Source organism: Schistocerca gregaria, chromosome 4 (genome assembly GCF_023897955.1).
Source record: "Schistocerca gregaria isolate iqSchGreg1 chromosome 4, iqSchGreg1.2, whole genome shotgun sequence".
NCBI classification, from domain to species: Eukaryota; Metazoa; Arthropoda; class Insecta; order Orthoptera; family Acrididae; genus Schistocerca; species Schistocerca gregaria.
In genome coordinates, this window is record NC_064923.1 from 106,650,008 (window position 1) to 106,674,029 (window position 24,022).

A 24,022-nucleotide genomic window follows, 5' to 3' on the forward strand; every position below is an offset into this window, starting at 1 on the left:
GTGAAATCTTACGGAACTTAACTGCTATGGTCATCAGTCCCTAAGCTTACACACTACTTATCCTAAATTAAAGGACCTAGACACACACCCATGCCCAAGGGAGGACTCGAACCTCCACAAGGAGCAGCCGCTGAGGTGCTGCCCAGGAGCAGTAACCGTAGGAGAAGTAGGGGCTGCTGATATCACAGTCACGGCCTAGGGAGGCTGTCAGCCAGCCACAGGCCACATGGCAGGAAAACAGTGTGCCTTAACAGCATCTGGTCACCGGGACGGAATCTGCCAGCTAGAGCCGACAGAGTGTGGTACGTTATGGCTCTCTGAGGCACAACATAGCAGTGTTCTTTACTGACAGCAGTATTTCCACCGAGACTTCTGGCCCATCACCACCACCACTCACACCACCAAGTACAGATGCACTCTTCAGAAGTCACTGAGGTGTCCTGACCCACTCTATCTTTTGTTACTATTTCTCCACTTATAACACAGTATCAAACTACACTACTGGCCATTAAAATTGCTACACCACGAAGATGACGTGCTACAGACGCGAAATTCAATCCACAGGAAGAAGATGCTGTGATACGCAAATGATTAGCTTTTCAGAGCATTCACACTAGGCTGGCGCCGGTAGCGACACCTACAACGAGATGACATGGGGAAAGTTTCCAACCGGTTTCTCATACACAAATAGCAGTTGAGTGGCCTTGCCTGGTGAAACGTTGTTGTGATGCATTGTGTAAGGAGGAGAAATGCGTACCATCACGTTTCCGACTTTCTTTGATAAAGGTCGGAATGTAGCCTATCGCGATTGCGGTTTATCGTATCGCGACATTTCTGCTCGCATTGGTCGAGATCCAGTGACTGTTAGCAGAATACGGAATCTGTGGGTTCAGGAGAGTAATACGGAACGCCATATTGGATCCAAACGGCCTCGTATTACTAGCAGTCGAGATGACAGGCATCGTATCCGCATGGCTGTAAAGGATCGTGCAGCCACGTCTCGATCCCTGAGTCAATAAGTGGGGACGTTTGGAAGACAACAACCATCTACACGAATTCGACGACGTTTGCAGCACCATGGACTATCAGCTCGCAGACCGTGGCTGTGCTTACTCTTGACGCTGCATCACAGACAGGAGCGCCTGCGATGGTGTGCTCAACGACGAACCTGGGTGCACGAATGGCTAAACGTCATTTTTTCGGATGAGTCCAGGTTGTGTTTACAGCATCATATGGTTGGCGACATAGCGGTGAATGCACATTGGAAGCGTGTATTGGTCATCGCCATATTGGCGTATCACCCGGCGTGATGGTATGAGGAGCTATTGGTTACACGTCTCGGTCATCTCTTGTGGGCATTGACGGCACTTTGAACAGTGGACGTTACATTTGAGATGTGTTACGACCCGTGGCTCTACACTTCATTCGATCCCTGAGAAACCCTACATTTCAGCATGATAATGCACGACCGCATGTCGCAGGTCCTGTACGGGCCTTTCTGGATACAGAAAATGTTCGACTGCTGCTCTGGCCAGCACATTCTCCAGATCTCTCACCAATTGAAAACGTCTGTTCGTTGGTGGCGGAGCAACTGGCTCGTCACAATACGCCAGTCACTACTCTTGATGAACTGTGGTATCGTCTTGAAGCTGTATGGGCAGCTGTACCTGTACACTCCATCCAAGCTCTGTTTGACTCAATGACCAGGCGTATCAGGGCCTTTATTATGGCCAGAGGTGGTTGTTCTAGGTACTGATTTTTCAGGATCTATGCACCCAAATTGCGTGCAAATATAATCACATTTCACTTCTAGTATAATATATTTGTGCAATGAATACCTGTTTATCATCTGCATTTGGTCTTGGTGTAACAATTTTAATGGCCATCAGTGTAGCTCCTTTAACGCTATTGGGTCCACACACACTAAAACCCGCTTTACGTAGAAGTGTGCGGATTTTTTTGATTAAATTGTGTAAACATCGTATCAGGAAGGTGGTAGTAATGACACGGCGAGAGCTAGCCAACGTGTACAGCAGCAACAGGCCAAGAGTCGGCGTCGCGAAGGGTAGCAGCCACGAGGCCGTCCGGATCCACCCCGCGGCGCGACGGGGGCGGGCGCCTGTGCGCGTGACGTCACGCTGGCGCCGGCGGGCGTCGGAAACGGACGAAGGTCGGCGGCGGGCGGGCAGTGGGCGCTCGGCGAGCGGCAGGTGCGGTCGCGAGGAGGCGGGCTGTTGGAGAGGCGAGGTGCGGCGAGGCGAGGCCCGGCTGCCGCACCGCCAGCACGCAGCGCTTCCGGCGCCACCGAGGCGTCTGCCCGCCGCCGGCGTGTCTGCCGGCGCCGCCGCCGCTGCTGCACGTAAGTCGGCGTCCAGGGGCTCCGCGAGCTGCCGCACACTCTGCCGAAGGCGTCCCTTGCGCAAAAAATAACTACATCTATTTTGTTACGCCTCACTTCGTCTCTAAGATCAACAGTCGAATCGAAATGTGGAACTTGCACTTTATTTATTGCACTTACGTTTGAAATGTAGGAGTGGTAACTTACAGGACAATCCCTCAATCACTTGCAAATATCGTATTCAAAGCACAAGACAAACAAACTGTAACGTTAGTTGCAGCAAACCATATTTTATAAATGTGCACTTGTTCAATATTGGGAACATAGTGACTAATAGGAAATACTCTAAACCATACACGAGGCAATTTAATATCGACCAATGTAGGCTAACAGATGTTTGAAATAAGCGAACATTCTCACATGTAAACACTTTCAGTCAACAATCTGTTTGGGTTTATAGCCAATTTTTTTCATTTTATTTTTTAAAAAGATCACATTTGAGGAGTTTCAATTAACATTTGTTTCCAGACTTCCCACAACCGAATTGCTTTTTTTGGTTTCCAGCACACAGTTTATGGGCGAATAACTATCTTGTTTGGCACTGGACCCAGACACCATTAACACTTTTTGACCGTAATTGCCGACAATAAGTACATTTCAGCAAATGGCACCCAAGGGTTTGTTGAAATCAGTCGAAAATTATGTTTAACCACCGTCAGCTTCCATCAAAATATTTTACTATTGCTAAAGTTTCGATTGTTGGAAATCACCATCAACCACCAGAGTTTGTTCCGTTAAGCATATGTGTGCATGCAAACGTCCCATCTCATTTTAATGACGTCAGAAACACGTATCGGACAAGACAGCTTAATTGAAAAACGTTAACTTTGCTTAAAAGACCCAACATTTCATTAATGCACCAGTACACTACAACCAACACCTGCAGATTTATACACTGCTGGGACGACATAACTGCTAGACGTCTGAACCGTGACTTACAGAGCACACGTGTTCGGACGCGGTGCCTATCATGTTGCTGATACAATGGATCTTTGGAACAATGACTAAATTCCCGTACTGTTCCTGTGTCTTGACGTTATGTCGAGCTAAAGAAGCAGCAAATATCCACACAGAAACTGCAATTTAAAAGCTTCGTGTGTCTGATGGTGGTCAGTAACATACGAAACTGTTAGCAATAATAAAGGTTTTTCATAGCAGCTCTTGGTGCAACAGCATAATATTCGACAAAATCGAGAATGCCAAATCACTCAAAAAATTTTGTTTGTTTCGATAACTGTTACACAGCCTTCCAGAAAGAAATTAATTCCGTTATGCAAAGATCCTACTTAAATTCTCCTGCCCTGTCTGTCGTTGATGAAACGTACAGACTCGTTATATTTTCTCTGCTATCGCATTCATTTCTTCCAATCTTAATTCTAACCGTGGTCATGTGTTGTACACTTACATGATAGCTGTGGGAATCAAATATTTATTGACGAGTAATTGATGTATTACCTCCAGGGATTAGTCTTAAACTTTGCTTAGAGACCCTCTAAACACGTGTCGATGACTTTGCATAAGCAAAAGTGATAACAATATTAAAAGAATGTTTCTATTTAGACAGCAAATATAGTTAGCAAAAATTTTGTTTCTTTCTTAAATGAGTAGTAACTCACCAGATATATAAATAATTTGTTTAATTATTTATTTATATTTTCCTATGTTCCACGTTGTGCGAATTCGGGATCGTATCCTATCAACAGGCGTTTCGATAGATGAATCACCAGTGACAGCAACAATCAAGAACATTCGAACCTTGAATCCAATTAGTTTTTACTGAGTATATATAATAATTACAGAATACAACTGTGACAAGTACGTATGTAAAAGTCTGATGATGGAAGACCGTTTCCGCAACGCGTAGCGCAGTAATTAATAGTTGATTATAGTTTATCTGGTATACACTGCATTAAAAGCGATTGTAAGTTACATCTGGAAACCAACGATAGTAATAACATTCCTAGCAGAGGATCTTCAAAGGTCTCAGAAGCTTGTGGTATGCCTGAAATAAACCTGTAAGATCAATGTTCACTCGTTGTTCATTAAGTTTTCCCGTCTAAATGTCTAAATGAATCCGCAGTGATCTGGAAGAAATTTAGACAGCGTTTGGACATTTGGCTTCCCAGCCTGATAGAAGGAACTTCGGTAATTCGCGTAAAATGTTGTCTTATCAGTGTAACATGTCTGCACGTACGGACAGCAAGCCATTCCGCACATGTGAAAACAGGAACATCGATTAATTTCTATTCATTTACCTACCACCGTCGGCGGCAGCGAAACAGCGATACTTCTACGTAGCGGCATAGTAGCCGAGGACGTGGTGTACCTGGCGTCAGCGCGAGGACTGGCGCTCACAGTGCTGGGAGTACGGGTCGTTAACATTTACGCACCGTCGGGGTCCGACAGACGGAGCGACCGATCCCGATTTTACGCAGAGGAGTTTGCAACACTATTCTTAAGGTCGGTATGAACATGTCTTATTTGGAGGCGACTTCAACTGCGTGCTCCCACCAAAAAATCAACACCCACGTTATACTTCATGCCCGGAGCTGCGGCAACTCATACAGGACATGAATCTCACTGATACATGGGAGAAGATACATGGCGACAGACGTGGATACACCTACGTCACGAGTCACTCTGCAAGTCGTCTCGATCGCATTTACGTAACACGTTGTCTCGAACCTGCGATCCTCGATGCGGAATTGTGGCCTGTCACCTTATCAGATCACATAGCATATATATGCTCGGTCTCCCTGAGACGTGTGGAGGAGTCGCAGTGTTTGGAAACTGAATACAGAACACCTCAGCCAACCTGAGTGCAGACGCATAGTCGAAGACACTTGGCACGTGTGTGAACGAAGCCTCCCGACATATCCGACGACGTTGCAGTGGTGGCTGGAATGCGTTAAGCCTGCATTGCGCCGAGCGTTAATTGCATACGGAAGAGAGCAGATGATGTGGAGACGACACACGACGGAATTTTATTTCACGATGCTCAGCGAACTTTCTGTACAAGCACCTTCACAGGAGCGTCGTACCGGTATAAAACGAGCACAGGCCCAAATAATTTCCATAACGCGCCGCCGTCTGGAGGGTGTCGCAATCCGTGCAAGGGCCTTTGAACGAGTCTGTGGAGAATCACCGTCGATGTATCACGTTATCAGAGAAAAACAACATAGCCGCAGAGCCTTAATACAGACGGTCGTACTGCCAGATGGTCGCTGCATGACAATGCAAAAAGATATTGCCAAAGCTTTCGTGGAACACTACGGTCATCTCTATGAAGAAGCGGAACACGATCAGGCAGCCTTTCATGAGGTCCGACGAACGCTCTCCGCGTGTCTCGACGAGTCGGCCAACCTGTATTAACAGGTGAAATCACAGTTGACGACGTAATGGAAGCGACTGATAAGGGAGCGCCGCACAAATCGCCGGGGCCCGACGGGTCTCTGTTAGAGTTATATCGGACATTTAAAGATCTCACGATTCCACGATGGACTGCCATGTACTGCGAATTGATGTCTCCCAACGTGCCACCCTCCTTCGTGGAAGGAATGATCAGCCCCATCCACAGACCATCTGGCGGCACCGGGATACAGACCTACCGGCCACTGACCCTTCTTAATTGCGACTACAACATCTACGTCAAGATACTTGCAGCACGCTTTAAACGCGTAATACGCCAAGTGATTTCACTCGAGCAAACCCAGCTAGGAGGAGATAGCAATATACAAACGGCACTCTGCGACTACCGCGATGTTATCGCACTGGCATCAACATGAAGTCTCCGGGGTGTATTGGTATCGATAGACTTCGATCGCGCATTTGACAGGCTGAGTCGTGCTTATCTCATGGACGTGACGACGAAAATGAAGTTTCCAGAAAGTTTTGTCACCGTCGTTATGAGACCACTCCACGGAGCCGCATCCAAAGTACTCATCAATGGACGCTTGGTGGGGCCCATCACAATCTCACGATCGGTCAGACAAGGGTGCCCGTTGTCAACGATATTGTATGCCATCGCTGTCGAGCCGCTGCTCTGCGGGCTCCGGAATCGACTCCAAGGAATGACGATTAGGCACAACAAGTTTATATGCCGAACATACGCAGATGACCTAGTGTTTTTAGCACGGTCAGGCAACGAGACAAGAGCGGCCTTGCATTGGACTAATTTGTACTGTATGGCTACGGGAAGTCGCCTGAACATGGCAAAGTCGGGAGCGATGAACATCGGGAGAGGACTCCCGACAGGAAGTGTAGCACCATTACAGCCGATCAACAAGATGAAATGCCTAGGAACTATCTTCACTACAGACGTTCAACGCACGGCGGCACTGAGTTACAGACATCTTCTGCAAACAATTCGTGCGAGTGTCCGAAGTCACAGGTTAAGGGCACTGAATATGATTCAACGGGTCACCTTTGCCAACACTTATCTAGCCTCTCGCATCCCCCACCTGGCACAAGTTCTTCCTATGCCGGTGGTGCTGGCCCGCCGAATCATGGCGGCACTAGGATATTTTGTGATCACGGGTCTGCTTTTTAAGGTAGGATACGAAACCCTCACCCTTCCTCGTAGTCGTGGAGGTCTTGGACTAGTCCACGTACGCGACCAAGCAGTGGCTATTTATGTAACCACAATGATCAAGATGTGGACACGACACCAGACATGTCTGACGGGCACCTTGATAGACGAACTCGCTCCACCTTCTCGTTCGGCTCCGGTAGCGGTGGCTCACATCTCACCATCGCTTACCCATATGCGAACCTTTTTTGTGGAACACAGTTACATACATATGGAACTACTGACTACCAGGACGGCAACGGCACCTGATATATATCACATCTTGACTCGACGACGGCCGAATAATGCCGTAGAGCGCCGCCAACCAACAGTTACGTGGTCAGTGGTATGGCGTAGAGTGCACCATCCACACCTTGATACGGGAACGCGCGCACTGTGGTATCATGTGGTAAATGGGAAGTACGTGACTCGATCCAGGTTTCATACAATTCGTATGGCAGACGAGCCACTGTGTCTGCAGTGCAATGTTATAGACACAGAGGAGCATCGCCTGATATACGGTCCTTCGGCGGACGTATGGTGATTGGTCAAAAAAATGATCGTTTTCCTCCTTCGGGTGGGGCCGCAAACAGTAGAACCACGCACACTACTTCTCCCAGATAGGACATATTATCCCCGAACAAAGACAAGCGCAGTGACTTGGATACGAGGTTTGACTGTGCGTTATCTTTTCCGAGACTGCAGAAAGAATGTGCTTGACTTCTGGGCCTTACTACAGGAACATCACTCACAGCTTATGAGACATCCGAGATATCGAACATATTACGCAAAGTTTTTAGGGTGTACCTTGCTTGATCCCCCACCCAGTTGGAGTGTCCCGGGTATCAGAACAAGAAAGGACCAGGACAGTGGAGAGGGTCCACAAACACAAGTGAAGACGTACCCGACGCCAACGCGAGGTATGACGGGGTTAGCGAGGTACGCGCCTGAAAGAGGAACGTAGACCGTTATTGTTTTGTCCTGACAGAAGCAGGGTATTTTTTTTTCACTATTATGTAAAAAAAAATGTGGTGAGCGCGACAGACTGTCAATCCTGAGGGCCCGGGTTCGATTCCCGGCTGGATCGGAGATTTTCTCCGCTCAGGGACTGGGTGTTGTGTTGTCCTAATCATCATCATTTCATCCCCATCGACACGCAAGTCGCCGAAGTGGCGTCAAATCGAAAGACTTACACCAGGCGATCGGTCTACCAGACGGCAGGCCCTCGTCACAAGACATTATTATTTTTGTTAATGCAGAGGAAGGATCTATCACGGTTAATAAAGTATTGGAACACGTTTTGAACGTTATAACAGCATCAGAGCAACAGGAAAATGACAGTGAGCATTTCAGCCACAGGGTGTGCCGTTTTTCTATTTTTCTTGAGTATAGCTTTGTGGAGAATGTGGTAACGCACATCAGTGGAGGAGGTGCCAATACATCAGTTGCCTTCGGCATGGGTAACCAGTGTAAACAGTGTATACGTGTAGAGTTAATGTTTAGATGTTCTCGTTAGTTTTAGTCTGTATAAAGTAAGTTTTGTGAACAAGGTATGTGTACGGAGCCACAGGCCACGTCTGTTTTACCTGTGTGTGTGAAATCGTATGGGACTTAACTGCTAAGGTCATCACTCCCTAAGCTTACACACTACATAACCTAAATTTTCCTAAGGACAAACACACACACCCATGCCCGATGGAGGACTCGAAACTCCGCCGAGACCAGCCGCACAGTCCATGACTGCAGCGCCTGAGACCGCTCATCTACTTCCGCGCGGCTGTTTTAACTCGATTCGGGAGATGTGCTGTGTTAGTATCAGTCGTAGTCTAAGGAAAGGGAAATTTTATCAAAATTCAATGAAGGCGCGGTTGGGCGATGAAATCTGGGACCGCTGGCAGAGTTTGGTAACGGTCGACAGCCAGCGGACCAGGCAAGGTAAACACAGCACTCGCGAGCACGGAGCTGTGACGGCGGTATGGCACACATGATTTGTTTTGAGTGGAGCAACAACGAGGCAGGAAACTGCAGCGTTGTTTTATGTTATTGCGATGTATGAGGCGGGGCACTAGGCCAGAGCCAAGAATGGCGATTTGTAAATGGGTGAAGGGTGGGAATTTATCCCTGCCATAGTTTCTGTCTCTCTCTGACACTACGTCAGAAGCAAGGGAGAAACCAATATAAATAGACGGGCAGTTTTAGTTGGGACAGAGTGTGCCATGTCAGTCGAGTGTCGGGACAGACCTGTGCTGGCCTCAGCTTATAGGGGCCAGTCTGGCAGCAATGTTGTAAGTGTTCTGCATTAACTTGTATTCTGTTTTCTACGTACTTGTTCGGGCCGTATTCCGCATCCGGGGACACAACACTGGGGCGGGACGGAACGGCAGGCTGGAACTAGGAGATCGCAGGGTCTGCTTGAAAGAGGGCAGTGACAGCGGTCTGCAGCGACACCAGGAGGGCTCGGTTCCACTCGAGTCTGCGGGCCACGTTCGCTTCCGACCTGGCATACCGGCGTCCGCGCAAGGTGTACGCTGCGGGAGGCGCAGCAGCACTGCGACGGCACCAGAGACGGCGCCGGGTGTTGCCATCCGGCAAGCACCATTAGCGGCAAGTTGCGGCACAGCGTCCAGGAGGGCGCGGGTTCGAGTCCGGTCCTGTCCTGGGAGCGTCGGACCGAGTACCCACCTTCGTCCCACGGTCGGTCAGAGCAGGCAAACGGGACGGAGGGCAGCGAGGTCCATGGACTGTAACAGTCTCCGGTATCGCCGGCAACGGAGCGGAGCCAATCGTAACGTTCCGGCGGGTGGCGACCAGGAGGGTGAGGTCGACTTCCGCCGGCGAGCGACCTTGATGACGGCAGCTGCGGCCTTGGCATACCAGGAGTCTGCTGAGGCGGCTGGACTCGCGGTACAGCGTGCGGCGGCAAGCCGACACTATGCTTCATCATCAAGTACTGTAATTTAGCTGAATGAACGAATGTTACCGAATACACTTGTATCACTCTGCACTGCCCCTCGACGCTCTTGAACTTGCTCGGCCTCCTGACTTTTTTTTTTAAATACGGCGCGGTGGGTACCAGCTTCAGCTCAGCCAACAGGAGTCTTGGGTTCGACACAGCGACCCCGCAACAATATAAGCGTTATGCTATGATATTCGATATTATGTAAATGTAACGCGTCCTTTTTGAGAAGTGAGTTTCTTCGATTGGTTTAATCCACAGGGCACCTTGCGCTAGTTGCAGTAGGATATTTTGCCCTTTGTTTTAGGTTCCGTAATTTACATGCAGAGGTTCTGCTACTGAGTAGGAACAGTGCTCAACTAAGAATCACCTTAGGGTTTTACTCACTCCGTCTTCTGGCCACGAGTGGCCTACCGGGACCATCCGACCGCCGTGTTATCCTCAGTGGAGGATGCAGAAAGGAATGGCGTGTGGTCAGCACACTGCTCTCCCGGTCATTATGATGGTATTCTTGACCGAAGCCGCTACTCTTCGGTCGAGTAGCTCCTCAATTGGCATGGCGGCCTGGATGGTCACCCATCCAAGTGCCGACCAAGCCCGACAGCGCTTAACTTCGGTGATCTCACGGGAACTGGAGTATCCACTACGACGAGGCCGTTGCCTTAGTGTTTTACTAAAAAGTAAAAATGATGAAATGATTTGTAAACATGTTGTAAACATGTATCACATTATTTGTAATAGAACTTTAAAAAGGCTATGTCTTTCGATTGATAATTGTACTTTCCTTTTTGCCTTACAATATTTTTACAGACATGGAAGTTATTATTTATTTATTCTACAGACAGGAGAACATGACTAGCATGTGGCCAAGGGAGGAAAGTACGTTTTGATACACCTAATATTGGAATTTTACGCCCGTCCACTTCGTAAATGAACAATGTTATTTACGAGCCAGATACGGCCGACAACTGCCACTGGAGTGCGTTGCGATCGCGTGTACCACGTTGGGGTCCACGTACCGTGTGAAAGAGTCGAGTCGTCTCTGAGCGTTGAGCAACATGTAGAACTCGGCACGTTCAACGTTGACGTTCGACAGCACGATCCGTGTGCCGACGGCTTTAGTACTGCTATGGCGCGGGCGTTCCCGGAGACTCGTGAGCAATAAAAAAAAAAAGGTCTGCTCTAAAGGCGGTGAATGCTCAGTGTAGATCTTTTTTGAGGACGCAGATCTGCAACCCATCCTGGCAACTGAGTGTTCAGCTTGTCTGGCTGAGGCGCGCAGGACTCAGGATCAGTTCCGATAATAACAGGAATTTTCCTTCGTGGGAACACTGGGACGGAGTGCATTTAGCCTATTGAGGCCAACTGAGGAGCTACTGACCTGAGAGGTAGCGGCTCCAAGGTCTGGCAAGCTGAAACCGAGATGTACCGACCCCACGTCCCTCCGTGCCGTATCCAGATGCCGCACGATAGAGGATGACACGGTGCCTGTCAGCATCGCGTTCTCCTCCGAGCTGGAATCTCGAGTTACTCTTTACACACACTTTGCAGTTTACGTTTGTGTCATACCTCAGACGTCACATTTTCTGCAGAAAGGCGTGTCTACTACGACAAAGGTGATTGAGGTAGCTGAAATTTCACACACCAAAAGGACATAAGGCGAGGTGGAAGAACAGTCGTGCAGCCGGGCCCATGGTGGCCGCGAGGTTCTACGTGCTTCAGTTTGGAACCGTCCGATCGCAACGGTCGCAGGGTCGAATCCTGCCTCGGGCATGGATGTTTGTGATGTCCTTAGGTTACTTAGGTTTACGTAGTTCTGTGTTCTAGGGGGCTGATGACCTGAGATGTTAAGTCCCATAGTGCTCAGAGCTATTTGAACCATTTGAACAGTCGTGCACTCGTTCGCTACGACAAATAGTTGGTTAGCAATTTGGACAGTTTCCTTTCAATTATTCTTATTCCTCATATACTGTTCAGTCACATAAATGTGACCACCTGTAAAAAACCGAACTACCACATTTTGCAGAACGGATAGATGCGAGACGTACAGGAAGCAAGTCGGTGAGGTTCTGGTAGTTACCGGCAGGGATGTGGCGCCATGTTGACTTCAGCGACGTGGCCAGCTGTACCAGGTTTCTCGGCTGAGGAATGGCGCGTACAGCCCGACTGATATGGATCCACAGATTCTCTATTGGGCTTAAACACGGTGAGTTTGGTGTCGAGGGCTGTACGGTAAACTCGTACTGGCGCTCCTCGAACCACACACGTACACTGCGAGCTGTGTGAGATGTTGAATTGTCCTGCTTGTAGATGTCATTGTGCCGAGGAAACACAAACTGCATGTAGGGGTAGACATGGTCCCCGAGCATAGGTGCAGACTTGTGTTAATCCACTGTACCCCACAGAATGAGGAGGTCGCCCATCGATTCCGGCGAAAGCATTTTCGGACAGTAGCTGTTGCAGGGTGTTTGCTTTCAGACGTTTTAGCTAAAAGACCATTCATCTTGTAGGCCAACCGCTCACCACTAACTGGACATTTAGTTGCGGTATTGGCATGCAAATCCCGGCCTATGTCGCCGATGCATAGCAGTCAGCGTGGTTGCCTGGAGGAGGAGCCTCTAGCACCAACGAACGCTGAACGCTACTTCAGGAGACACTCTTAGGGGCCCCTTGGTTCATCTGGGGATTTAGTTTCTCAGCGGTGACTGGGACCGTGCATTTGTATTTTTCAACATTTCAATGGATTTAGTTATAATACTAAACGGATTTATATTGATATGTTTTATTGAAAGTCTGTTTTTACACCACCGTCTAATTCTCAGCGTTTCTTACTCTTTTAGATCTCGCCTTTCTAATTGTTTTCCACTGTGAAAGGAAATGTACAGAACACGGCGCACGCACAACACAGAAAATAAATTGTTGTGGAGGACAGCGTTCTTCAAACTGACATGTCAAACGAAATACAAAAGCATGAAGCAATGATCAAAGGATTTAATATACCCGTTGCATCGGAAACAAGAGACCTGACTCCCAGGAGAACGTCCATTCGGTGACGGTGGCTGCTTTAGTCGCTTATAGAGAAGTCGGCTTGACACTCTGAAAGAAATTAACATCGTAAAAATAGAGAGTAGAGCGAAATTCATCTCGGATATTTTCTAATAGCATCTGAGTGCTAGTGTGAATGATATTTCTCTTGAAATACACTATACCAACTGCAGACAACAGGGAAGTCCATCATTAACGAAATCCATAATGAACTGGATCAGGAATTAGCGTTCACTATCTGCCACAATACGAAAGCAGACACCGAAATAATTATATTTGTTAATGCAAGTCAAAATATTAATACTTGGTCAGCTATTGTATACTGTAATTTTGGAACAAGCTGTGTTGTCCAAATGCAGATGACGTTCCGGCATTTCTAGTGGTTTGTATGTACCGTCTGATTTCACACGGTCAGCTGTAACGAGACGTACACTCTGATCGGTTTCATTTATTTCACCCGGCTGCCTGGTGACGATGTAACTAATTCGTGCGAAACGTGAAAATATTTGAGTAGATTTCGATTGTACTGTTTACAACAGAGAGAAACAGCGAGGAACTAAATTACTAACACACTATATATATGATGGTAGAAAATTCCCGTTCGAACTTTTAGGACATGTACAGGGTAGTGGTACTGAGTACGTAACTAGGAACCCATGTCCGAAAACGTACCGTTTCCGTTCTGCGATAGTTTCAATGCAGATGATGATCTCATCCACACCCGTATGAGGAATTACTTAGGCGCACCCAGTACAATTGTTGCAATCCATTTGAATAGAATACTGACTTCTCCATTATTACTTACGCATTTGCATTACAACATACATCTTATGGTTTACATTAGTCAACAAGGACAAGAACCCTGCATCTACGACACCAGTCGCAACGTACTGATGCATTACAACAGCGGCTCGATGCTCGATGTGGCGACCACCAACGTTGTTACACACATTGTACCTCCGAAGCATGTTCTGGTACACTCCCTCCATCACACCTGGTGTCTCTTCAATGTCTTGTGCAGCTGCCAGAACTCGTGCCAGCAGATCTTCCTCTGCCTCTACAGGTGTCTCATAAATTACGCTCTTCATACGATTCTACAAGAAGTAGTCCATTAAGGGGTTAAATCCGGCGATCGTGGCGGCCACGCGCTTGGATGACCACGTCCTATCCATCTGCTGAAATGTCTTCGGACAGCCAGTGAAAAGTAGATGGTGCTCCATCACGCTGAAACCACATTTCCTGACGGATATTCAATGGCACAGCTTCCAAGAACGGGTCCATTACGTGTCGTAGGAAGACTAAGTATGCGGGACCCGTGAGCTTGGATGGAAGGAGGTATGGTCCAGTCACATGACCGTCCAGAATACCTGCACACACGTTAATTCCAAACCTGTCTTGAAATCCCTGAACATGCGTGGCATGAGGGTTTTCGTCCGCCCAGTCATGGCTATTTCGAGCATTCCGAACACAATCTGTTGTGAAACTATATTCGTCTGTGAAGAGAACTCGACATGGAAACAGGGGCGCGTCGATGCAACGGTGCAGGAACCATGAGCAGAAGGCGACGCGTTATGGAAAGTCTGTTGGATCCATGGTGTGTACTCTTTGTAAGTGCAGGATGCCCAAGACAGTACTGTGACTAACAGCAGTTGCACGCGCAATTGTTCGCGAACGGAGTACACCTTCTTCAAATTCGAGAGTGCGGCGTCGCCGTGGAGCACCACAGTCCTGCCTCCTCACGGTGAAGGTACCCGTTTCTCGTGGCCGTTGTGTAACTTCGGCAAACAGTTTGTGCGATGGAGTGTGACGGTGTGGAAAACGTTTGTGATACAGCCGACTAGCAGCTCTCACGTTACCTCCAGCTTCGCCATACATAAGGAGCATATCTGTGTATTCTGCAAACGTGTACTGCACCACGTTTCCCCTATCGGTGATGCACTGGTATTGACTCGGTGTCAGAGCAAAGCGGACAATAACTGACATCTGGGGATCGTTTGACGGAGTACACGTCATCGTGTCTACCCTGTTGCATACCAGGACAGGGAAGTCTGAGACGTTTCTCTTGTCCTAAGCAGACGTTGACGAGGTACACATCTGAATTGAAACTGTCGTAGAACGGAAGCGATACGATTCCGGACATGGGTTCCTATGCCAAATGTTCTGTTCTCACTACCCTCTACATGTCCTAGAAGTTTGTAACGGGAATTTCGACCACCCTGTCCATCTGCTAATATCCGAGGTAATAACGTTCTTGTAGGACGTGAAATACTTTGATAGTTATACTGATCTCTGAATCCACCTCTGACTTCTTACAAGCAAGACAGTGTGCTGTGCATGGCGGTAACGTTCTTACTTTGCCTTCTACTTTATACACCATTGGTAGAGAGTGCGAATGTTTTGAAACCTTGGTACACTCTATCAAATTCCAAGCGTTTAGAAATCTGATCTCGAGCACTTTCGTGCAATATTTATGCGCAAGATTGTCTTGAGTCTTTGTCAACATCGTGGTAAAAGGGCAGTGACTGTGAATCAGCTGCACTGGAGAAGGCAAGCGTCTAAATTACGAAACCGGAGGAAGTATTCTAAATTAGGTCTTATGGAATATTCGGCTTATTTTACACGATTCAGTTAGTTCATGCGAAAATTATACCTACATCAATCTGTGGGACTTACTCGTACTCGATTAGTTACACGACTGTAAATGAATAGAAATTAATCGATGTTCCTGTTTTCACATGTGTAATGTACGTATCGTACTCATAGAGGTCGGGGAAGCTCTCAACACATACTTCCTGAAGCAGAACGATGTCGGCGTCTGACGCATGCAACATGTCTCGCAATAATTGCAATTTGACAGGCGTTCTGATCGTATTAATATTAATAGAGGCTGTTCGATATGCCTGCCGCTGTTCCTCAGTGCGTAAAGCGCACATGAACGCTTACATTAATTTGCGTGCTGCTGCCCGATGACATGCTGTCTGTGCGTCAGTCTGCATCTTCTGCGCGGTTAACATCCGGTGGACGCAGCACTCGCCATTGAGGGTGCGTTGTCGGTGTGTGGGTCAGCATCGGATTCGTCGGCCCAGTTCCTGTGCTTGAGGTCCAGCTCCAATTGTGTTTCTCCGGCCTGGCTGACCGAAGGCGGTGTCGTTGCTGCGGTGGGTGGAGGGACTTCTTCCGTCGGCTTTCCGTCCGGTGTGTCTATATTCAACCCCTGTCTAGCATGATTCGTGTCGTACTGCTGTGTGGCGGGGTAGAACCTCCCGTTGCGCATCCGGATGCACTGTATCGACGTTACACCCAAGTCCGTCTGACGTGGACTGCAGTAAGCAGGTATCCGACGACGCTAGCTGTCGTTTCTTGTGCCGCTTCGGCGATCGTTGTTGGCGGTTGTGCGCCTCCGTATCCGAGTGCGGAAGTGACTCCCGGTGCTCAGGGACGAAAGTAGCTGCCGGCACAACCGCAGGATCAATTTCCATACCTCCAGCCGATCCTTTCCGCTCGGTTAAGGGCGTCGTCGGCGCCGGAGCGGCAGAGGTGTGCGTCGTTTCGTCATTGGAGGCGGTCTCTGCTGCAGTCGGTTGCCGTAAACTGTCAGGATTCTGTAGCTGGTAATTCTTCGGGATGGGATCTGTTCGAAATGCGTCCGCATACGTTAGTGGCAGCGGCGTCAACGTGGACGGAGGTACGGGTTCGCCGTTTGGAACTTGCACTATCCTCCGCTGCATACATTCGGAACGTACGTGGCCCTATTTCCCGCAGCCTGAGCATGTTTTGGGTTGTCCATCGTAGATGACTATAGCTCTGCATCCGCCGATGAACAAGCACGAGGGTACATGTCGTGTCAGTTCTATTCTGATTTGACGCACCCCATTGAGAACGGGGTAAGTCGTGAAGTTGGACCATTTTTCCTCGACGTGGCTAAGCACTCTTCCATATGGGCGTAAGGCGTCAACGACCAAGTCAGACGGAACCTCGAAGGGAAGTTCGAAAATGCGTATGTTTCGTAAGCCCAGTCCTGCATGATCAATAGTTACTTCTCCAACATGTCCATCAGAGTGACGAAATTTGAGTCCATGTTTAGTATCTCGGATGATTCTGTCACAAACTGCATCGTTAACCAGCTTGACGTAAACGACACTGCTCACTATGGAGAGGTGGGTTGCGATAAGTTCGTTGTAGTCAAGTTTAACTTCATCTCGTAGGAACCTTTCTATTTCACAGGCTTTCGGTCTCGCATATACATTCGAAAAACTAATCTTGAGAGTCGACTTTCGGTATGCATGTGCCATTCTGTATCGAGTCGTCTAAACGCGCGAGCACGCCGAAGAGGTAAACAACTGCGCGAGCGCGAACTTCTCCGGCAGGGACGTAAACAGACGTCCGCGCCGTAGCACTGCCGAAGGCAGACTGCCACTCAGCTACCGGGGACGGACCCTGTGCATTAATAAAAGAATGCAACGGTTCCAAAAACTCTGGATTTAACGTGGAGTTCAGATATGTCAGATTCTGCACTGGTAATATCTCTAGAACCCCTTCCGGATAAAACAACGTTCTCTGTGACAAAATTAAAGTTGTTTCGCCCGTACGCGATGCTGGAAGACGGAAATCCTCCCCCACAATCTCACAAACCGTACCATTTATAATTATACCACTCTCACGCACTTTCAACATCCTTATTTTATTCGCTCTCTTATTGGTATGACAATATCGGCGTAAATACCAAATATAACCAATGCCTCCTACCTTCTGGAAGTAGGAATGTGTCGACAACACCTCTTTCTCACAATCTGAGCCATTTCCCCAGGAACAATCCAACTTCGCACGTACTACTACCAAAAAAAACTGGTCGATTAGGGCAAATCATCACTCATCCTTGCGTACAATGCTCCAACACCGACCGTGGTAGTACTCCGTGAGCTTTTCTGTTCACGGAAATAAAAAGTACGTTTCGCGACCCAATCTGCACCCATTTACCTTTCTCCTCCCATTTCACTGGGTATGGATGAATAGTGTAACACTCATAACGTGAGTCAACTCCGACTACTGGAAAATTGACATCGATGTAAACTCGCGTCCCAACCGTCCTCACCTGTAACAACAATACATGGAAGAATATTGGTATAGCGGCCTATGTTATCTCCACTACACTTTCTATATCTCGTGGAAATATCCTTTTCGCTAATTGTAATCCTCTGAAAAGATCGTCTGGTGAGATTAACACTGGGCTAAGATGCCCATCTACCGCATGACGTACTGCTTCATATAACGTTGTAGCTTCTGTATGTGCGCCACTTAATCGGTCTGCTATTGCCCTGATCAACCTGGCAATAGCCAACTTACCATCCAATATGTTTAATCGTTTCTGCAGTATTTCTAAATCGCTCTTTATAATTTCCCGTGTCTCTCCCACGTATCGAGTCAACTCCTCTAAGGTGGGTATGCGCTTGGTGTTATTCAGGACCCTCATTTCTACGCTTGAAAAGCGTGTTGCGTCCCACTCTACGGTTCCTCTAACGACACTGACAGCTTGCAACACCTGCATTACCGATTGTTTCAATGCTCGGATATCGACGTCATCCGCTGTACCGAACACCATTTTCAATATCTTTCCCCCAGCATTTATCCATCCCCTCTTGCGTCTAGTTACCACTTGTGGCACACACTCCACTAAACGTGACAATTGCTCCTTAAGTTTACCATAAGTCAATTTGCAATTCTTGATACTCCCCTTGTACTTATTTTAATACATGATTCCTTTCCCCCTCGGTATACAATAACGAGCATGATTCCTGTAATTTCCGTACTTCATTCCTGATCTTCCATACCTCTATTGTTGTTCGTAGTGACCAATTATGATTTGTTACTAATATATCTGGCTGCTACGAATACAGTACCCCCGACTGCAAGGTCTGGATCGTTATCCGTTGATGTCTGCTGTGACCAACATCCCCATGACTATCATCCAGCACCTCCACGTAAGTCCTGACCCTCCGAAGAAAAGGAACGAAACATGCATGTACCACCTCTTTTCCACTACAAGATACTACAACTTCGTACGACATCCTCAAAAATTCCCGATAGTTCACTCTGCTCCTATCGAATTCTCTGAACAAAATAATATTCCCCCCATACAAAGACAAATAAACTAAAACAACAAACAAGGAAAAACGCAACTATTATCGGACCCACCAAAATGCGAGAAAGAGAGAGAGAGAAAAAAAACACACGCACACACAAAACAAAACTCAATTTACCCCTTGATATAAAAACACAAAATGTAAACATGCCCTACAATATTACACATACAATAATTTACTCCCTCCGTGACTATGGTCACATACAGAATGTTATGAGTCCGCTGTTGTCCTTCCTCCAAGACATTCTTCTTCCGTTTGTTTTGCCTAGCCTCTGCAATCGGGTCACTTCCTTGTAACTGAGGTAATCCGTCCACGATTCCTTTAAAAGGCTTTACTCTACTCACATGGATAATGGATGTTTCTGTTGACAGCTGCACCTTAATATTCACAGGTCAAGTCATCTCCATGACATGGTATGGTCCGTGGCACTTCGCCAAGAATTTTTTCGTCTTTTCCTTAGGTGTATATGGATTCGTGATTAATACCCATCGACCTGCCCTGTACTGTAGTAAAGGTCCCAACCGCTTATTCGGTTCTTCCTGCCTCTCTAACGCTTTCGTACTGGCCTTCTGTACCCTCTTCCAGACTTCCCGTATTGTTCGTGCAAATTCACTCACTGCGTCCCCTTTAGCTCCTGATTTCGGACATAGAACGTCAAATTTCGATTACATTTCTCTTCCATAGAACACCTCGAACGGTGACATTCCGACCCTCGATACCACGTTTGGAAGATGAACCTCCCAGTTATCCTGGTTTCCATTCATATAATAACTTAGAGTTCTCGAAATTTTCCTATGTACTCGCTGCATTCTCCCATTCGCCTGCGTATGAAATGGACTGGTCTGTAATTTTTTTAATTCTGAATAGACGACACGACTGTGACATTATTTCGGACATGAAGTTCGTTCCCTGATCCGTAATTGTGGTATCATCCCAGACTTCAATAACCAGTTATTAAATAAAGCTTGTGCTACCGTACTTGCCTGTTGGTCTCGTATTGCGGCCATGGCTAGAAACTACGAAAAGTGATCAATTATAATTAAAACATAACGATTCGCTGCCGGTGTTTTGTTGTATGGCCCGAAAATATCTAGCCCATTAAACTCGAATGGTTTTGAAGCCTCTTGTAACCAGTGCAATGGAATTCTAGCATGCTTCACATCCGCTCGCTGTGCACATGGCACACAATTTGCTACGTATTGTTCCGCATCCCTTCTCCGAGTGCACCACCAAAATCGTCCTGTTACTCGTCTTCCCGTTGCTCAACGACCACCATGCCCCGAGAGCACATGATCATGGGCCTGCTTTAAGACTTCCTCTCTCAAACTCTTCGGTACCACTACCTGTGGTCTGCACCTGGTAACTCTACAAAACAAATTTCCCTCCACAATGAAATGTGGTTGAGTTCTAAAACCCTGGAACTCCTCATCCTCTGATTGTGCCCTTTGCCATTCCGTGACACTCTTACCCATTACTTCTAATGCGTCTAATTTTCGACTAAATGCATTTGCATTCCCTGTCTTATGAATTACTTCAAAAATGGTTCAAATGGCTCTGAGCACTATGGGACTTAACTGCTGCGGTCATCAGTCCCCTAGAACTTAGAACTACTGAAACCTAACTAACCTAAGGACATCACACACATCCATGCCCGTGGCAGGATTCGAACCTGCGACCGTACCGGTCGTGCGGTTTCATGCTGTAGGGCCTAGAACTGCTCGGCCACTCCGGCCGGCTAATTATTTGAAACTCAAATTCACTTAATTTTAGAGCCCACCGTGTTAATCGACTAGAAGGATCTTTGAGTCCCAGTAACCATCTCAACGCTGCATTATCCATCACGACCTTAAACTTCCTACCACAAAGGTAACAATGAAAATCCGTTACTCCTTATATTACAGCCAACATCTTTTCCGTTGTCGAATAATTCCGCTCTGCCTTATTTAACTGTCTAATTTAACTGTCTAGAAGGATACACCACTGGATGCTCCTGTCCATTCACCATTTGCCGCAAAACACATCCTACTGCGCCATTTGAAGCGTCAAATGATGAGATGATGTCTTCTTCAAAATTCGGAAACTTCAACACCGGACCAGAAACTAATCTCATCTTTAATTCATCGAAAGTTTCCTGACATTCCTCCATCCATTGAAATGTAACCCCTTTCTTTAAAAGCTTCGTTAACAGCTCGGCTATTTTAGCAAAATATTTTGCAAATTTACGATAATATGAACATAACCCATTATATACGATTGTAATTGCTTTGTTGTACGTGGTGTCGGAAATTTTAGAACATGACCTAAATATTCGACATGCGTCTGCGCAAAATTATATTTTTTCTGAACTTAATGTTAACGGTACCGACCGCAATCCTCTAAAGACTTCTCTTAAACGCGATATATGTTCTGGTATATCCTTCGAAAATACTATAATGTCATCTAGGTAAACCATATACGTCTCTGAAACTTCCTGGCAGACTAAAACTGTGTGCCAGACCGAGACTCGAACTCGAGACCTTTGCCTTTCGAGGGCAAGTGCTCTACCATCTGAGCTACCCAAGAACGACTCACGCCCCGTCCTCACAGCTTTATTTCCTCCAGTACTTCGTCTCCTACCTTTCAAACTTTACAGAAGCTCTCCTGTGAATCTTGCAGAACTAGCACTCCTGAAAGAAAGGATCACAAGGAGATCAAACGTCAAGACAACTGACTTGACAGGAATAAGATTGCCCTTGGCACAGCGAGATGTCCGAGATGACTGATGTCTAAAATGTTGCTACAGATAAGTCCTCACCACAGGCTCTCCAGTCAAGACTAAATCTGGTGCGAAGTCACGCTCAGGAGAAGTGTATCAAGTGCCACCGACTCATAACAAGAGTCAAAACCAGAATCCTCTCCAGATCGGAGTCTGAATCAGAAGACTAAGTTTCTCCTCTCCACACTTTCCATCAAACAGCTGTAAAATCTACCTGTTGGTCAATCCTAATCAAAGTTAACAATAATCTTTTCTTCTCTGGAGAAACAGCCAATCCATGACTCGCAAATTCCTGTGCAGAGAGAAGATATTGTACTCCCGAATTGTTTTCCCGTAGCCACGCTAGGTAGCCTGTTTTGGGTTTCCAATTCGCCATAAAGTGAACAACACATTCATCACAGAAATCATTATCTGGTTGGCCCAAACGTTACAGAATGTCCCACCAGGGGCCTCAACCTAAGAGAAGTACTTTTAATGTCCCAACGTAGACCATTTCAGAACTACCAAAAATGTTGCATTCCGTTCCAAACCTCTTTCTAAGGCCTGAGGCTTCCTAAAAACTCAGCAGGCAGAGGGACAACACCACCTGACGGCTCCCTCGATAGCGCCGGGTCAATGGTGTACATAGACAGGCGCAAATTTTTATGGTCACCATCCCTGTTCAAAGTGGGCGTTTACGACTCTGTCGAAACGCCATTGCTGGCCAACCTAAATTTCTCTTAAGCCTCTGCCCTGCCCCTGCCCCCGCCGTGGCTAGAGGCGCGGAACGGGTAGACTCAGGTAGGCAGTTTTTCTGCCTCTTCAGCATTGTCTGCTGACCGGTGGGAGGAATTAGGACCGGCATTCTGTCCGTGACATGACCCGTCCTCTCTCAGTATTAGGACATTGATTTTCCATGGCCAGATATCAATGTTGTAAGATTAGATGACTTCAAATAAACAATGTTGAACAGTCGGAAAAAATCTTCTGTGACCGTCCTTTTGTCGTTTCACCCCACTCTCTTTCCAATTTTTCTTCCGCATTGCGTCTTAACTTCCTTCTGACCACAGACGAGGAGTTTCTGCTGTAGCTTTCCGTGGCCTTTTCTCGAACTGCTAGTTTGGTAAGCTTGTCTGTCAGTCCATTCCCACGATTTCCTACAAGTGATTTCGTCCATTCGAGATTAATATGCTATTTCGTGTGTCGCAACTGGCCTAAGGCGTTGCAGTCATGGACTGTGCGGCTGGTCCCGGCGAAGGCTCGAGTCCTCCCTAGGGCATGGGCGTGTGTGTTTGTCCTTAGGATAATTTAGGACTGATGACCTTAGAAGTCCCATAAGATTTCACACACATTTCAACATTTTTTTCTGTCGCAGTTCCCTAATTTTCATAGCGTGTAGGCTTTCACGGCCGGCGTCTTTAATAATTAAAACTTCCGGGCTAAGAAACCGTGGTCCAATAGTAGAAATACTTCTCCATGACGTTTCGTTGCCAGCTGCAGGCAACATCAACTGACGTTTTAATTCCCTAATTTTGTTTTTGATCTCTTCAACCAAATATTTATCTCTCCTCGAATTCTTATTTTTGATTCTTCCTATATTTAATGAAGCCAGCGAAATAGTATTGTCCATGCGCATTACAGCTGTCTTTTTAACATTTCTTTCTTGTAAGTTTGAAACGTCCCCTTAGAAAAAGTTATGAACGACTGTGCTGATAGACCTCTTACGTTATTTGATTTTCAACCAGCTGAGCAGAACTGAACGTACTCAGACATTTCGCTCTTTACCTATTCTGAACAACACTAAACTGGCACACAATATTTTTAGCGCAACGCAATCTGACTTTCAGAACTCCCTACAAAAGAATCGTCCTGACTAACATTAACCTTTACCTTTCATGAATTACTTACCTGACAAAAATTATCGTTACTCGAACTACTGCAATACAGCGAACGCCACTACTGCCAGCTAAATAAAAGATTCAAACTACTGAAGGCACTAACTTCTGATAGGCATAGTCATATCAGTTCATGATATCCAATATTACAAAATTACTCTTTCTGATGGACACTCGTTCAGATCGTCCGCATTCAACACTCCGGCATCTCTCTCTTTTCACATACACCACTGCTGGCGGCTCACCTCCAACTGCGCAACGCTACGCGCTGTTCACATCCAACTGCC

General features: G+C 46.9%; 1 protein-coding gene across 1 annotated transcript in view; it reads left to right on the top strand.

Annotated features, from left to right (window-relative positions):
• Window positions 1-2,275: 2,275 nt before the first annotated feature.
• Window positions 2,276-24,022, top strand: part of LOC126267510 (RNA-binding protein Raly-like) — a 750,937-nt gene continuing 729,190 nt past the window's right edge. The window contains exon 1 of the mRNA XM_049972810.1: window positions 2,276-2,359. The gene's annotated coding sequence lies outside the window, so the exon portion shown is untranslated. The remainder of the gene's footprint in view (window positions 2,360-24,022) is intronic.